Raw genomic sequence first — 17464 nt, forward strand, 5'->3', positions numbered from 1 at the left:
AAAAGGAAATTATGGACCAATTTTTCTCATGCACATTGATTGAAAAACTCCTAGCACAATGAGAAAAAAACTAGCAAAATATTAGCAAAATATAAGAATGATATGTAATAGTCAAAAGAGGATTTGTCCCTGGATTGCAAGATTGGTTTAAAATGTGAAAATCATGAGGCTGGGCATGGTTGTGCATGCCTGTAATCCCAGCATTTAGGAGGCTGAGACAGGAGGATCCCTGTGAGTTCAAGACCAGCTTGGGCTACATAGTGAGACCTTGTCTAAAAAAAAAAAAAAGAAGTTTCAGTAGGGGCAGAAAAGGCATTCAACAAAGTTTAGTAGCCACTCACAATTTTCTAAAATATCTTAACAACTAAGATAGGTGTGGTGGCCCATGCTTATAATCCTAGTATTCTGAAGGCAGAGGCTGGAGGGTTGCCACAAATTGGAGGCCAACCTGGACTAAATAGTGAGTTCAAGGCAAGACTGAACTATGTAGTGAGACCCTGTCCAAAAAGCAAACAAAAATCTTAGTAACTAGAAATAGAAGGGAAACCTCTTTATGTGATAAATCACATATTTTTTATTTTATTTTATTTTTGGTTTTTGGTTTTTGTTTTAGTACAGGGAATCGAACTTGGGACTTTGCACTTGCAAGGCAGCTGGTGGAACCACTGAGCTAAATTCCTGGTCCTCAGTCACATATTTTTTAATAGTGAAAAAGTAGTCTTTCTTCCCTAAGACCATGGATGTCCCCTAAAACTGGAAATAAATCAAGGATGTTCATCTTCACCATCCACTATTTCTATTCAGCCTTGTACTAGACATCCTCACCAATGAAATAAGACAAATTAAAGAGAAAACATTTATTGGCCTAAAACAATTGGCATTTTTATGGTAATGAGGACATTAAATTATCTAGAGATGATTTTTTTTGTTTGCAGAAATTTATAAGGAACCCTTTAAAATCACCATTTGTGTAGGGCCAGGGATGTAGCTCAGTGGTTCTGCCGCCTGCCTTGCAAGCACAAGGACCCAGGGTTCAATATCCAGTACGAATCAATCACCATTTGTGTAAAAAAAAGGAAATACGTTAGTATTTTAATATGTTAAAATGTGGTGATGATATATTTATATCTGGAAGAATGAGCAAGTAATCTGTAGCAGTGATTATATATTTGGGGGCAAGGTTAGAAACTCAGCTAAAGGAAAGGAAGGACTTTTGTCTTTCTGTATTATTTAAATTATTAACACTGAATATAGTTACATTTAGTAATCTGAAGTTGGCTTTGTCTCATCAGTCTTATTAAATAATGAGCACTTTTCCGTTTCCATAACCCTCCCCACAAACCATGATAGGACTTTCTTATCATGATGTCATGCAACATGCTCATCATTTCACAACTTACTTTTTAAAGGAACCCTTTCATGGACCTATTATGTATTAATGTGAGCAGTAATTTGACTTATGATTACAGATCATTCGTATTTTGTCCACCATTGATGGCTATTTAATGCTCTCTCAATAAACCTTTACCTGCATTGCTATTTAATAGTAACAAGAAAAACTGAGTTTTCTTTTTCTTTATTTCTTTAGCAAACAATGTACTGAAATAGTAAGAATAACAGCAGTAACAAAATCTGACAATTAATGTACATTATGTGCAGATCTAGTGCTAAATTCTTTATAAATTTTGTTTCAAAATTGAATGGCCATAATTCTGATAGAAAGGACAAGATGCTAAAGGCTACAATAATTAGTCATTTTCCAAATAACCATCAATTCTCTGTGCTTTGTATTTGGTACACTGTAGCAACAATGTAAAAGTAAGTGTGTGTGTGTGTGTGTGTGTGTGTGTGTGCACATGTGTTAAAATGAATTATTTAAATGTAAGTTTTGGAGATTACAGGTATAAAGCAGAATTTAGAACATACTTATAATTAGACCAATTCTAGCTTAATCTTATGGCGTTAAGTAGAAAATTTATACAGATATGCAGATCAAATCAAACTGTCATTAGGAGGTAATTTAAACAGAACTATAAAATTGTTTTAACATGAATTTATGAAAGTAATTTAAACTATTTCCACCTGACCAAGGGAAGTAACAAAATCTCTTTTCTGGCTGCTGTTTCTCCTTTCTCTTTTTTTATTAATCCTTTGAGACGATGAGTAATAGGTCAAATATTTTATCAATTCTGGATTCATACAACAGGCTCATTCACTATTTGTCTGTCTCTGTTTACTGTAAACATGCACTAATCCAAACTTCTAATTTCAACATTCTAAAAATGTTAAACAACACAGTAATCATTATCCTGAGAATTAACCATCATAAAAATTAACAGGCCTCCTTAAGCATCCAAATGTCTCCATCTGCTCTTTAGCAACATACACTATGATAGTACCAAGAATTCCCTTTTGCACAAATACCTGGACCAGGAAGCACTCTACTGCATCTCCAAATAGGAGTAGCTGAGCTTTTGGCTTCTGAGCTGTAGACAGCTGGGGGAGTGGGGACAGGCACCAAGTTGCTGCTGCTTCCTCAGCCTCAGACCTAGAAGGGCCTGTCTCAGTGCTCATCTTGGTGAACCCTGATAGCTCTCTGCTTCTGGAGCCCACATCTGGTACTAATGAAGCAAAGATGGTTTCTGAAAACCTCATATCCTACAGAATGTCATGCAGTGGCTCTGAAATCTAGTCCTCTTCATGTATTCTCTCTTCTCCCCTCCCTTCCATATCCGTGCCCTTGTTTAGTTCCAGTTTCCATTAGAAATGCTATTTGTGCAGCAAATTTCACAGATTGGATCCATCTCAATGCTGCCATGCAAAGAAAACACATCTGTCTGACTCTTCATTTAAAATAAGGAAAAAAATTGAAATAGCAAAATGCTGTAGTCGCTCAGATCTGTTTCCTAATGAACCTGTTTGTCCCATGAGCTATAGTGAGGAGCTTCTCCTGGGTGAGAATTCTTTATGCATATTAATATTATGCATGATTCCATGTGACTCTTTCTGACTTGCCCTCACCCCATCCTTTGAATTCATTTAAATAAAAATAATTTATGTGGACATTCCTTCAGTCAGGATTTTCTCTCCCCCTTTCTTAAAGACATCCATAATATTTCGTTGATGCTCTGCATCCAAGGCAAGTCATTATGCTTTTGCATATCATTAGAGCTTTATAAAGAACAACAGCGACATCTGCATGTGCCACAGCGCCAAGGAGATAGGAAAAATACCGAAAACAAAACTCCGTATTGGCTTGGAGCCTGTCTGGCTCTGTCTCCCCAGCAGCTCCTGACACCACCATGGATAGGAGTAATTGTACAGTGTAATCACATCATGCCTCATCTGAATATTCATAGCAGAGACAAAGCTTTGGAGGATAAGGGAGGAGCAGGGATAATTTAAATATAAAACAGCATCTCATTTCCAAATCAAGTTGTGCCAGTTAGATTGTGCATCAGGATTCAATATTAAACCAACATTGTTTTACAGTTTGGAAATTGGAAGTGAAGAAGAGGGAGGAGAAAAGACACTCGATAAAGAGCGGGCAATGTTATATTCCCATTCTTGACCTAGGAAAAACAAAACAAATCAACAATAGTGACAGAATAAAAATAGTTAAAATGATATCTGAAGAGTCACCAACAGTAGCAAACCAGCTGCTGTTTACCAGGAATGAAATAGCCTATTAAAGGAGTCTTAAAAGCCCCCAATTAATATGTTGTGCATGTATAACATCTAAAAAGAACTCACTGTACTCCTTCTCTCCCCCCAAATGCTCCCAATACTCACATATTCCCTAACCACCACCTTCCTTTCCAGTCAGGTGCCGGGTAAAAAGATCAGAGCTACAAAATAAGAGACTAATTGCTTCAAAAGTGATAACATCCCTCTTCAAAATGAAAGGACAAAACAAACATACAAAAAGGTAACTGTTCATTAATGAAGGGATAAATTACCGATGGCTTCTTCATTTTCTTTAGTTCATTACCCCCCAAAAGAAACAAATATAATCCACATGTTAATAATTCTTGTCTTCATTTTCTTGGTTTTTAATATGATGCTTTTTTTTTTTAAATTGTTGGTATTTGTAGACGCCTTTGCCACTGCATTCCCCAAAGAGCTACTAGTTTCAACCCACTGGAGTTTATATTCCTTTAATTGTCTAGTGCAGGAACATTTCTGCTTTTTTTTAAAAAATATACCGCTCTGCAGGAATTAGAAGAATCCAAGGTTGTATCCAACTTCAAAGGTTTCCAAGTCATAATGATTTTAGCAAAAGTAGAAGACAGATCATGGAACAAGTCCCTGTTTGAAGATAAGCATCATAGGGACCTTTTTTTTTTCTTTCCTCTCTCCCCAACTTTGTACTTCTCCTGGCTCTGAATGCCCCTTGCTAACACAGTTTAATGATATGCAAATGAAATATGCATAAAACCATTCTACTGTATGATGATTAAACACTGGAGACATTAACAGCGGAGGCTTCACTCTTTGTAATAATCCTTCCCGACCATCCACTTTGATTGCGGAGTTATGGAAACCCATAGCAGTTGGCAGAGAGAGTGAAAGAGAGGAGAAAAGATGCAGGGACACATCACCCATCTCGGTGCTTCCCCACTCCAGGAGGGGTCCCCCCACCCTTCGTACTGCGTTCCTATTGCTGTCTTTTGTAATCCATCCATGCAGTTGCACCAGAGCGATTAACGGGGGGGAAAAAAACACACCTCTTTTCTCTTAATGTTTCAAAGCTCATTAGCCAAACGATTATTCCTCATTAACAGCGAAAGCTCATTCATTAAAAGGAAGAATATGCCCAAAAGATGCCAGCGCGGTTAATCCTGAGTCCCGTAACTGGGCTGTAAATCCCATACTACTTGTATATTCCACGCGAAAGGGACACGCGCCAATCCACATTTAAAAAAAGAAAGAAAGAAAACAGTTTGTGTGTTTTGTAAAATCCACAAGAGCAGCAATTAATATTTCCATTGAATGACTTTATTTTTTGCCTCTCCCTTTTGTTTCCAGCGCCTGCCCCTGGCTCAGCGCCCTGTGCCAACAGAACACCTTTCAGGATTCACAGCAGCGCAGACAACGTAAGTACCAGCCGTTCCCTGAAACCCTTTTGCAGATTTTTTTTTAAAAAACAACGTCCTAAAACATAGAGACAAGCCTCTTTCCCCTTCGCCCCTGCCTTATGCCACGAGGGTTTCCTCAGTAGCCCCTTCCAAATCCCTCTGCCTTCAAGTTTGTGCATGTCTGTGTGGCATCCCTCCTCCTCCTTCACTCCCATAGTGGATCTTGTAAAAGGGCTTCAGATCGGCCCCATTCATCTCCCTGGTGATAGCAGTGAATGTAGATAAATCTCTGGCTGCCTGCTTGCTGCTGGAGTATGATTTTTATTTTGTCTTCTGTGTATACCTGGGTCAAAAAGTGGGATGTATGCACATACATACATGCACATGCATACATTTCCTTCTCTATCCTCTGCCTTCTTCCCTGTCCCTCACACATACATCTCACATGTGTGTATATGCCTAAACATATACACCTATATACACACCCATACCTATAACACAAAAATATATACGTATCTAAGCCTTTAATTTGTCTGAAAACATGTACTTATGTACACATACAGCCTTACACATATGTCTAAATGCAGTTGATAGGCGCCTGTCTTTTCATTTATACCAGACTATATCTCCATTTAAATATTCCCTCTCTTCTCCCAGCAGAGGCTGTGTGCAATTGCAATCCAGGATTTTAAAAGCGGTATTCTTTCCTTATGATTTCTATTTGTAGACCTTCATGCTCTCTTCTCTACCTTCTTCGGAGCTGTAAAATTGGCATCTTTCCCTGAGGTTTTCCGGATGGCAAGTGGCACCGGCTGTGGCATGCATTCATGCCGCTTCCTATGGCATTTCTCTTCCGATGTCTGCTTTTTCTCTTTGTTTGTTGTTGACTACGCTGAATGATGTTTTTTTAAAGTTAATTATAAACGAAGTTGAATAGCAAGCAAGCCAACAGCTTGCCCCCCCACCAAAAAAAAAAAAAAAAGACCTACACAAGCGCCTTCTGCTGCAACAGATGCCCAAATCACCCCTGGCATGGGCAAGCGGGCAAACAATTTTAGTGGTTGTTAATTTTTTTTTCTGTTTGTTGCTGTATTTGTTGTTTGTTTTCCTTGCTTCTTTTTGATTTTTCAAGAAGTCCAGGATCCCGGCCTCTGATTGGAACAGAACAGTGTCATGGCGGAGACGACGGCCTTTGTCTTGCTGGGTGTGAAAACATCCGCTGTGCTGGCTCCACTGCGGCAGAATCAAGTTTAAAGGAAAAAAAGTGATTAAAGTCAGCTTTGTGCCTCTGGTGTGGAAGACCCCCAGACCTCAAGTAGCCGACTCCCAGGTCCGAGGAAGGGCTCATAGTTGAAGCAGCCTAGGCTGTAATCCTGGCACTGGCGCCTTCGGTTGCTGCTTGCTGTTCGCTCCTGGGGGTCTGGATAATCTCCCTTGGCTTTACCGCACTGTCTGGCCCGCATACAGGGCCCCGTAACATATACCCGCTGCTGCTATCGCACGAAGCTGTGGCGTTGCCCCTGAATGGATGGCACCGTGCCAACTCTTCTGCCATCCGCCCTTGCAGCTTTTTTCTTTCCTCCCTCCCTCCCCTTCTTCTCCTCCTCCCGTCGACTTGACGTTAATTAACACACGGGTTAATTGATTTTAAAAGCCGAAGAATTACAGTTAACTTTTCCCACAGGGTACAGACGCCAGCCGCTTGGCACACTCTGCCGTTCGCACTAGTGCAGGGGGGCAGGGAAAGCCCGCAGCAAAACTAGCAACTGCTGAAGGAACGTTGCTTGCTTATTGGAGTAGAGCCGACAGAAGTCGTCGTGGCATTGCCTCATCCTTTGAAATATATGTAGCCATTATATATTTTGTTAAATAATCAAAACACAATCCTAGCTTTCTTCTCCCTTCCTCTTTCAAAATGGGAAAACCCTTCTGAAGTTCACCTAGAGGGGGGGAAACCCTCCCCAAGACCATTTAGCTCATCTATAATATGTTTTTTTTCAGCATCAAGAAAATAACCAGTGCCTTTTAATTTTTAATCCTTGTTTATTTATATATTTATTTTTTAGTTTGAAAAAAAAGGAAGACTATCCCTTCCTTTAATATTACTGGCATAGGAGATTTTTATTTTAAAGAAAAAGTTCCATGAAGTTTTTTTCTATACCTGTGTTTTTTGTTTTGTTTTGTTGTTTTGGTTTCTGTTCGCCTTGACCCAAACGGGTTATTTATGGTAAAAGGTTTCAGTGAGAAAGTAGGTAAATTTCAATTAAGAACAAAATTCATACTACCAAAGCTCTTTGTTTTTTTTTGTTGTTTATGTTGTTGTTGTTGTTGTTGTTGCTCGTTTGTGAGTATATTTTTCCTCTGAATGCTTCCCCCCAATGAAATGAACGCAATTGATACTGTAGTTGGAAAGCAGAGGCAAGGCTGAGAACTTGATGCTTTCACCTTTTCATGCTTTCATTTATTTCATTTTGTTTTTTAAAAGCATGCAGCAAGTGAAGCGACAAGAGGAATCCATTATGCAAATCATGTCACTTTGCATAATGTCTCATGACTGGAATATGCAAATTAGCTGTATAATTTATGAGTGCCAGTGTCTGTCTAAAAGTGTTTCACATAATTTACAAAGTAAGCCTGAGAGACATTGGGAAGGCAGCTCTTCCAACTCCATTGCTAGGAATGCTCTGTATATTTTCCTACAATTGCCTACTCATTATACCAAATATCATCAAGTGCGGTTTAAGAAATTAAGGTTCCAAATGTTCATGAAAGACAAAGATTTTCCTGTAATTCTATTTATGTATTGATTCTTTGCCTAAAACTTTGCAAGAAACTTAGACCCTGATGCCTTAATCTTTAACTTCAAAAGACAAAAAAACTTATCAAAGCCAACATGCTATTTGTATGTGGGTTTTCCTTTCTCAATCAAAGAATATCTTAGAGAAATAGACACTTACCATCTGTCTGGATCTATGAAAAAGAACAGAACTTCTCATTTTGATTGTATGAGGTATGACCTGCTCTAAGGACATGTAAAGGTATATAAAGGTATGTCCTTCTCTGTGCAACGTTTTGTAAGTCATAGACATTAATGTGGAAGGCTCATACAATCAGTAAGTAGTCTATGAAGATAAAATTCTGCTTTCTTAAAAAAAAATACTGTTCATTAAAAACCAAGTTTTGGTTGAGTCACTTTGTTCGGCCACTATATAACTTATTTTGGTGACTTTTTTGAGTAGATGGTTATGAACCTTTTGAAAAGTCATTAATGTCTTTGATAATCTGACTTAATCTGGCCTTAAATTTTTCGTTATCATTGTAAGTTCTATGAAAGAGAGGTATAAATTGCCATGAATATGCATACTAGCAGAACCTGATCCTTGAAGAACATGTCAAAAATACTTCCTAAAAAAGTGAATTCAAGATCAGCTCTGAAAGCTGAAAAGATTAGACAAAAAGAGGGAGAACGCATGTTTCACATCGAGAGTAAATCCTGATGCAGGTAAAGCATATATTTATGAGGAAGAACCAAGATCAGACCAGTGTAACTAGAGTATCAAGAATGAGTTATTGGATCATTTTAGGAACAAATTGGGAGGGAAGCATGTGTGAAGGTAACTTATTACCCACATTCATTTGGTGGTGTCTGATCTCTTACGTCATCATTAATTATGTGAACATGGACTTCATTATGTTCATATTGAGAACTTATTATTAAAATATTTCCTATATAAAATATTTTTTAAAATTCATACAGTGAATTATCAGATTTCCAAATCCAGCTTTATGTGGCATACTTATTCTTTTGGTAAAACTTTATTTTTAAATATTTGCCTTTAAAAAATTAAGATTGGAAAAATACACCCTCCAGCAAAAGCAGAATACAATTTTTTTCAAATACACTTTGAACATTAAGGTGGATCACCCTGTGACTTATAAAAAATTAACAAATTTAAAGATATTCAACTCAGATGAAATATATTCTCTGACCACAAACAAATTGAACTAGAAATCAATAAAGATATTTGGAAAAATCTCAAGTTTTGGAAATTAAACATATTTCTAAGTAATGGGCTTAAGAGATGTTTGGGGGAATTAGAAAATATTTTTATTGGAGTAAAAAAGAAAACACCTACAGAATCTAAGGAATAACTAAAGATGTGCTTAGATAGCTTTAGTGGCTTAGTTTACAAACCAAGAAAGTTTTGAATTGAAAAATCTTTGTTTTAAGAAAAGTTTCAGCCCCCAAAAATCCTGTCAGGAAAGAAATTTGATCTATAAATGAAAAAAAAAAAGTTGAACTTCAGAAAAACTGAAAACATCTAATTTGAATGGCAGATAATAAATTTAAAAAATACACACTGGGCCAAAATATTTGCTACCAATATTAAGGTGAAAAATTAATCTCAGCCATTCTAAAAAAAATTAGTTGAAAGCTACTACAAATGAAATGTGTATGTTGAAAAGTTCAAAGAAATCAGGAACATATTAAGTAGAGATATAAAAGATTTAAGATTATAATTGAACTCTTAGAAACTAAAACTCCCATGTCCAAGATTTTTAAAAAAATACAGGAATGGATTGGCAGGAGATTACTTGAAGTCATGTAAATAAAACCTATCTAAAATGATGCACAGAAAAATATGAACACGACATTAATGAGGTAGGGAACAACTTCAAGTGACCTAATATGTATGAAATTGTTATCCTTAAGGGAAATTGGAAGGATGACAAAAAATATATTCAAAGAAATAATAGCTGAATTTTGTGAACTTATTGAACTTTATAACTCAACAGATCCAACTCTCAGTGAATCCCAAGCACAAGAAACTGGAAAAAACAACACTGTCACATCATATTTAAATTGCTTGAAAGTAGAAAAGAATGTTTTTTTAAAGCAGCCAGAGAAAAGAAGGCACAATAAGAATGGTAGATTTCTCTTTGGTATCAATGCAAGCTAGAAAACAGTGGAAAATATCTTCAACGTGTTGAAAGAAAAAATTTAAATTTTGTGTACACCAAGAATATTTTTCAAAGAGATATATAAACTTTTTAAAGATGTGTAGCCAAAAGAACTCATTAGAAGACCTGCACTGTAAGAAATATTAAAAGAAGATCCTACGGCAAATGGAAAACCATGGCCAGTGAATAAAAAGCCTTGGAAATTATAATTTACACTGATAATTTTTAAAATTCATATTACTTAGATGTGATGTGTATATATAGCAGTTCCTTAAAACAAATGTAATTATATATTGTAAACATATACTAGTAAAAAACTTCCAAAAATTAAATAAAAGTAAATCACAAAAAAATATTTAAAGATAAATGAGAGTTCATAACAATAATAATTGTTTTTATAACATGTAAAATGCTTAACAATAGCACAAAACTTATTGAAAATAACTAGACTTTTGTTATAAAGGCTCCTCTACTATTACATAAGGGGGTATAATATCAATAAAATTACTTGAAGATAGACTATATATATATATTAAGTTAAAATTGCATACTATACCTTAAAGAAAAACTGATAAAAAATATAGTGAAATTTAAAATTTATTACAATAAGAGATATACAGTGCTACCTTGGTTCACAAACTTAATTTGTTCTGTTATTTTGGAAAAGATGGCCACATTTGTATTTGTATGAGAAAGATGACCATAGTCATGTTTGTCAGCTGGTGCAGAGTTTTCCAACAGAAACAAAATTTTCCTAAATGCTTCTGTTTGCAATCCAAATTGTTCGTATAAAAAAGCATTTGTGAACTGGGGTACCACTGTTTTGCCTTTAATCCCTGTCAAAATATTTCCCCTAGCTCAAACACACTTACTTATCCCCATTGTTCTTGCTATTTCTGAAGTAGTTCTGGAAGTTCTTTTTCATGAGTCCCTTTAGTTAGGCCATCATGGCTGCCTGAATCAATTCAAAATGTTTATCTCTCATGATCATTTTAACTTTGGGGAAAAGCCAAAAGTCTCATAGTGCCAGATCCAGTGAATAAAATAGATGAGGAAAAACCATGTTTTTACAAGCCTGCCTTTTTATTGGATAACACCTGGCAGCATTCACCATGTTTTTTATCTCATCTTATAAAGACACTAACAAAAGAAGACTTCCAGAACTGCTTCAGAAAGTGGAAAGACCAATGGGATAATTGTTTCAAAGAAAAGGGGAGTATTATGAAGGGGTTTAGTAACAACATGTTTTTACTGTAATAAAAATTGTAATGTAAATATGATCATCCCTTGTAGGCTAACAAAGAAGAGAAAATGGTTACCAAAGATAGCTTTAAATTAATTGTAAAACAGTATATTTAAACTTAATCTTCACTAATTACATTAAATGTAAGTGGCCTAAATACTCTTAAGTGGCAGAAATTGTCAGATTCTATAGAAAAACAAATGCACATACTTTTATGTTATACTTCCCCTGATGTAGTACCCCCAACATTTACTTTCAAACATATTATTCCAGCTTCCATAATATGTCACTTTAACAGGCCCAAAATTTCCCCATTGGGCCCTCCCCAAGATCTGACACTAGTTATTGGTGTGGTGTCCAGGAAGTAAAGTGAGGCCAGATTTTGAGAAAGGAAAACACTGTTCTATGAGGCATTTGTCTCATTTAAAGCCTTTACATGATCACAAGAAAGGTAGAGTCCTTATATTTCCTTATAAAGGGAGTTAGTCTCTTCCAGAGGCCCAGAATATTCTAGGTTTTATTTTTCAGGGCCCTGACTGGCATAGGAGACTTGACTGGACTAGCACAGCCTTCTGGTAAATTCTGCCCTTAAGATTGTTACCTTCCTAATCTTAAACTATGTTGATGTTTTACTTTTATTATTTGTCATAAATTGGTTTTTAAGTAGCCTCCCTCATCATTCTCTTATTAAGTCATTGGTGCTTAGCAGTAACTACCCAATTCCATAGTCCTAAGTCTTTTAACCATTGTTATAGAATACCGGAATCAATTCAGAATGTTTACATAGGCTAGTTCCTTCTTTTCACCAGCATGGCATCCACTTTTAGCACAGGTGAAAGTCAGCATCTGACATCCTGTCTTCAGATTGGCTCAATCTGTTATGTAAACTTTCAGTAGAGTTTTGAATCTCCTGAATATCTGTTTGGATCTCTTTCATGGTTTCCATTTCTTTCAAATGCTGGGCATTCATGGCTTCTATCATGTCCTGAGATCATGTAATTTTCATCTGTTTCTGTTCTAGAGTCTCTAATCATGTCTTTCATTCTGCTCACCATCTCTGTAGTTATCTGGGAAATTATTTCTGTTTTGAATTTTTCTAGAGCTTCGTTCATCTGTTTTGTTACTTCCTGTGCTATCAGTTCAGGGTGTCCAGGTGGTTGATTATCAGACTTTTCCACCTCATTTCCTCCAGAATTTGCCTTTGGTAAGCTGGAAGTCCATGTTTGTGCTTGAGTCTAGTTTGAATGTCTTCCCATTGTTATTTTTGTTGTTAGTACTGTCCTTGTTTGATATCTGGATTAATACTTCGATCTTCCTGTTATAGCTTGTCTTTAGGTTTGAGTCTCTAATGACTCTGAGGCAAATCTCTTTTGCATTACACCAGGAAGGACAACTGATTAGATCAACCACAACATCGTAGCCCAAGTGATACAATCAACAACACAAAAGCATCAAGCACAGCTTAGAAAATGAAAATTTGTGGTAGTTATTAATCTGCCACTTTTAACTGTGTGAATTAAATAAAAATCAAGCTCAGGACAATGGACTTTATGACCCTGCTGTACTTCTGTGGTCTGAATCCAGGGACAAGCACAGCCAGGAGGTCAGAGGTGCATGGCAGTAGGGGACTGCAGGATAGCTCCACACAGTTCTACCCACCTCTTACCAGTCTGGTGACAACAGTCTGCTCTTTCTTTTTTTGAGTTGAAATATCCATCTTCTCCTCAGACCTCAGATGCCCTGCTTCTCCAGTCTTTGAACTCAGACTCAGCATTTGCTTTCTTTGGGGATAGGCAGAGAGGATATAATTGAAATATGGGACTTGAGAAGGAATTCTGTCATGAGGAAAATTTTTATTTTTTCATGTGTGTGTAGTACCATAGGTATCTGCTTTATAATAATTCACTAAACATATTTGTGTGATTTTATAAATGTAGTTTTTAGTTCAAATGGAAATAATCTACAGTAAGCAAAGGATGTTCATATGTCAAATAATATTTACAAAACATTAAACCTGTGCTTTGTCACAAACGAAACCTTAAATTTCAAAACTGTGCTGTCATTCTGATTATGTTTTATCAGCAGCACATAATCATATTTTAAATCAACCATAAAAATAATTTTAAAGCCTGATATGGTAGAATATATCATTCAAATAATGAGTTAAAGTCCATAACATTAAATATACATGAATCTTTATTAATAATAAAAAACTTTGAAGAAATAAATAAATGGAGGCAAATGGCCAGTTCTTCTTTATAGTAAAATTCCAATAAGTAAATGTAGAAAGAAAATAATAGAAATGGAAAATCATCATTTGGTAAATATCAGGAAAATAATTATTTCAAGGGATGCTAAAATTGGTAAAGAATGATGAGAGTCTCCTTTATTGGCTTCTATCTCATTTCAAAGTGCAATTACAAAGGGAAAAATAATCACTTAAAAAAATGGCAGACACCCTTAATTTGTTGAGTTAATATCAGCTGGTGTTGGGACATCAGAGACTTCTAGGTATTTCACATTCTCACTTATCATGTTGAGCTCAATATTACTTTGGCAAAATATATAACCTCAATCTAATCATGAGAAAATTTCAAGCAACACCAAATTAAGAGACCTTCTGCAAAATAATACCTAATCAGTGTTCTTCAAAAGTGTCAAGGTCATGAGAAAAAGAAAGACTGAGAAATTGTTATTGATTGGTGGAGACTAAGGAGACATAATGGTTAACGCAACCCCTTCCTCCTATACAGACAGCTCAATAAAGGGTTTGTCCCTGCATTAAAACCATAATAACTGCTTTTTAAAGCTACTGAGAGATGCTTTATAAATATACTAAGGACTTCTCATATGCTCCTTTATCTGTTAAAAGACTTCTTTATCTGTTAAAGCCTGTTTATATACCTTAAAACTGTGGTGTGCCTTTTCCACTTAATCATAAGTAAAAGTTAACCAGATCATTGAGGGAGAAATCCTCTTGGGGAAACAGGTAATGCAGACAACAATAGAGGTGCAAGAAATAAGAGATGACCACCTAGCACAAGAAATTTACTTATTTATAAACATACAAAGATCACTAGCTATGAGAGGAAGATTAGCAAAATGAAAATGAGAAAAATGTATTGTTGACTCTAGAAATATTGTAGATGATGCAAGAAGCAAAAGAAAATTTAAAAAACTAACACCTTAGATAGTCAAGTGGACATGTATTCACCAAAGAAATAGAGAGTATAAGCTTCCATAAGAAGGATCAAATCAGATCTGGAAAGAATGCTTAAAGGTAGAAAGGCCTGATAATTAAAATAGGAAATTCAATAGAATGACAAGTCACTGGCTCAATTAATAATGTGAATGAAAATTCTCAATAAAATACAGTTCAAACGTCATACAGATATAAATAGAAAAGAGCTGAGATGCTGTTGTCAACATTTCTCTTGTCGTTTCTTGCCTTTATTTAAGAGTGTTACTTTAGGCTTTCTTAGTCATTTCAGTTTGCAAAAGACTTCTTGCTCTATTTTTCCATTATCACCCCAGAGGTCATATACTTGTTAACATTAATGATACCCAAAATCTTTAGAGTATAGCATAGCTTTTCCCTAGCCGTCAATTATGTGTAGTTACATTGCTTCGCAATTGCCTTTACCAAAGCCAAATGTTTGCTATTTACTTAGAAAATAGCATTAGTTTTGCAAGAATATGAGCCCTATATAAAGTATGCTCCAGAGATTCAACATGGCTGACTAGTAGAGGAATCACAGAAGCTCAGAGAGGATTTACTAAGAAAGTATTCTGAAGAAGGGAGAAGCTTTCACACAGAAAATTAGTAAGAAAGGTGATATATGTAGATCAAATCAAACAGACATTTGAAAAGGAAATGGCACTTCCAGGGCAGGTCTGCCTGCCCCCTCTTACTCCTCTGAGTAGCAGCCTTTTTAACAGGCAAAAGCCTAAGGGAATGCATTACAGAGACCAGATTCCTGGGACAGAATTTGCATACACATACACACACACACACACACACACACACGCACACATACACACACACACACACACACCTCCAATTGCTGCATTCCTGTGTTTTCTGCTCCAGTGTGTACCACAGGCAAGGAAGCCCCAAATACCAGACTCCAGTAAGAGACAATAAACAGGTAAATGGCATCTTAGCTGAGTTAGTGCAGCTCAAGAACCTACGTTCTTAACCACCGGCCAAGTCATCCATGTGCATGCATACAGCCTAAGCACTCATCTGAATATCCCACTTGCCCAGACTGAGTCACAGGCAAGCATAGCTAGCCCACCTGGCACCATCTATATGGATCTATTGGTCAACTGAGTATACACAGCACATCCAAACCACCTGGCATGAGCCCTGCATGTTCGCTGGCCCACTGGGTCACAGGCACCAGCATCCAACCACAGGTCTAATCTCAAGTGTTTTTGCCTTGCATGCCATTGTGCCACCTCAGAGTATATACCCATCTGCAGAGAACATGAGTGGCCACCTGAAACCAGACTACAACTAAGGCAAGAAGGAAATTGTGCAGACACATAGGCTTTTCAACATACCTGTCAAGAAGGAATTGTAGCCACTTTTATCCCTTGCAGGATCCCAAGCAGCACCCACAAAGAGGAAAGAACACCGCCCACACCCTGGGCCAGGGACTGAGGATTCCAATGGGCAGGCACACCAACCTGGAAGAATCTGTGAATTCCTGCCTGAGGTGAAGAGTCAAGCCATTCCATGCCAGTGACTACTATCTTCTACAGAATCCCCAGCCAGTATGTGAAAGCAATTTTATACCCCTGAGGATTCCCACCAGAATGCAAGCCTGCCATCTCTGTGGTTACTCACTTGCCAGTTAACCCGCCTGCCAATTCTGCCATCACACCTGGGGAGAGAGGTATTGTTAATAATAATATCCTCTCCCTCCTTTTCCTTTTGCTCTTTCATATATTACCTAGCCCCCATCTTCCTATACCTCTTTTCCATGTTACAAGTACACAAATGTATCAACAGGTTCCAACAGCCACATAGCTTTCCTCATTCACAAAGTACACCTCCTTCCTTCTATATCTTGTCCTCATTTCCATGAATATCTTATGAAAACTCTCAGCACTAATCCTTCAACCCAACTAGATGATTCACAATAGAATCTGATCCCATATAAAATTTTCTTTCTTTTCACCTATCACTCTCTTCCCTAACAAGCTCCCTCTTACTGACCTACACTCTTTCACCCACCCTTCCATCTCTTTCTTCGCCTTCTCCTGCTACATTATAGAACAACTGCTAATAATAAGTGAACATAGACTTTATAGAATATTGTAAGTGATATATGATAAGATCTAGTAGTGCTGTTGTAACTAGAAACATACATAGGGACTGAATTCAAATCACTTAAATAGCTGAAGTGGTAAATACTATCTCTGGGCATATAAAGTTGAAACATCGCAGGAAGGCAGTATCTTATTAAAAATCTTCATATAATTGTCAAGCTCTTCTTATTCTACTAGACCTCAACATGCGTATAAATAAATAAATAGACAAACGGGAGGGGGAATAAAAGAACAGATATGAATAACCGTAGTGTTATAAGAAAACAAGGCAACAAAAGATGCCCAAGCACTCCCAACTCTCCCCAGGCAGATTCAGGGGGCACAAATGGAGAGGAAAGCAAACATTATATAATGGAGCTCTATGAAATGTTTAAAGAACAGGTGAAGAGACTTGGCAAGTTCAAGGAGGACATTACCCCATAGTTTATGGAATTGTACTCAAAATGTTCAGTGTGGATTTGAGAGAAACAAAAATTTTAAAGAGCTGACCAAAATAGTTCAAAATGAAAAATTCACCAAAAATAATCCAAAAAATGTAACAGGCAGAAATACCAGAAATAAAAAAACTATATAAAATTCATAAATTGCAGAAATGACATATGTGAAGACAGAGTGTCTGAAATTGAGGACAAAATGGTAAGTTAGAATGAAGTTCTCAAGCCACAAAAAAGAACAAGAAAAAATTCAACAGCTGTTAGATGACACTAAAAAGACCAACTTAAGGCTAATTGAAATTAGACAAAAACTAGAAGATAACAGAGGTAGACTAATTAATTTATTTGTAGAAATAATAGTAGAAAATTTCCCAAATATGAAAAAAAAAGCTCTCAGAAGCTTCTAGAAC

At 36.6% G+C, this 17464-nt stretch overlaps 2 long non-coding RNA genes across 3 annotated transcripts in view; one reads left to right on the forward strand and one right to left on the reverse strand.

Moving 5' to 3' along the window:
* Positions 1-6683, reverse strand: part of LOC117283921 — a 68974-nt gene extending 62291 nt beyond the window's left edge. The window contains exon 1 of the long non-coding RNA XR_004514972.1: positions 2425-6683. This is a non-coding gene — a long non-coding RNA (uncharacterized LOC117283921). The remainder of the gene's footprint in view (positions 1-2424) is intronic.
* LOC117283920 overlaps positions 1-17073 on the forward strand; it is a 216604-nt gene extending 199531 nt beyond the window's left edge. For both annotated transcript variants that reach the window (XR_004514970.1, XR_004514971.1), the window contains exons 3-4: positions 5029-5096; positions 15889-17073. This is a non-coding gene — a long non-coding RNA (uncharacterized LOC117283920). The remainder of the gene's footprint in view (positions 1-5028; positions 5097-15888) is intronic.
* The last annotated feature ends 391 nt before the right edge of the window (positions 17074-17464 follow it).

This window comes from Fukomys damarensis, unplaced genomic scaffold, assembly GCF_012274545.1.
Source record: "Fukomys damarensis isolate Sample0158 unplaced genomic scaffold, DMR_v1.0_HiC HiC_scaffold_32, whole genome shotgun sequence".
Taxonomy (NCBI): Eukaryota; Metazoa; Chordata; class Mammalia; order Rodentia; family Bathyergidae; genus Fukomys; species Fukomys damarensis.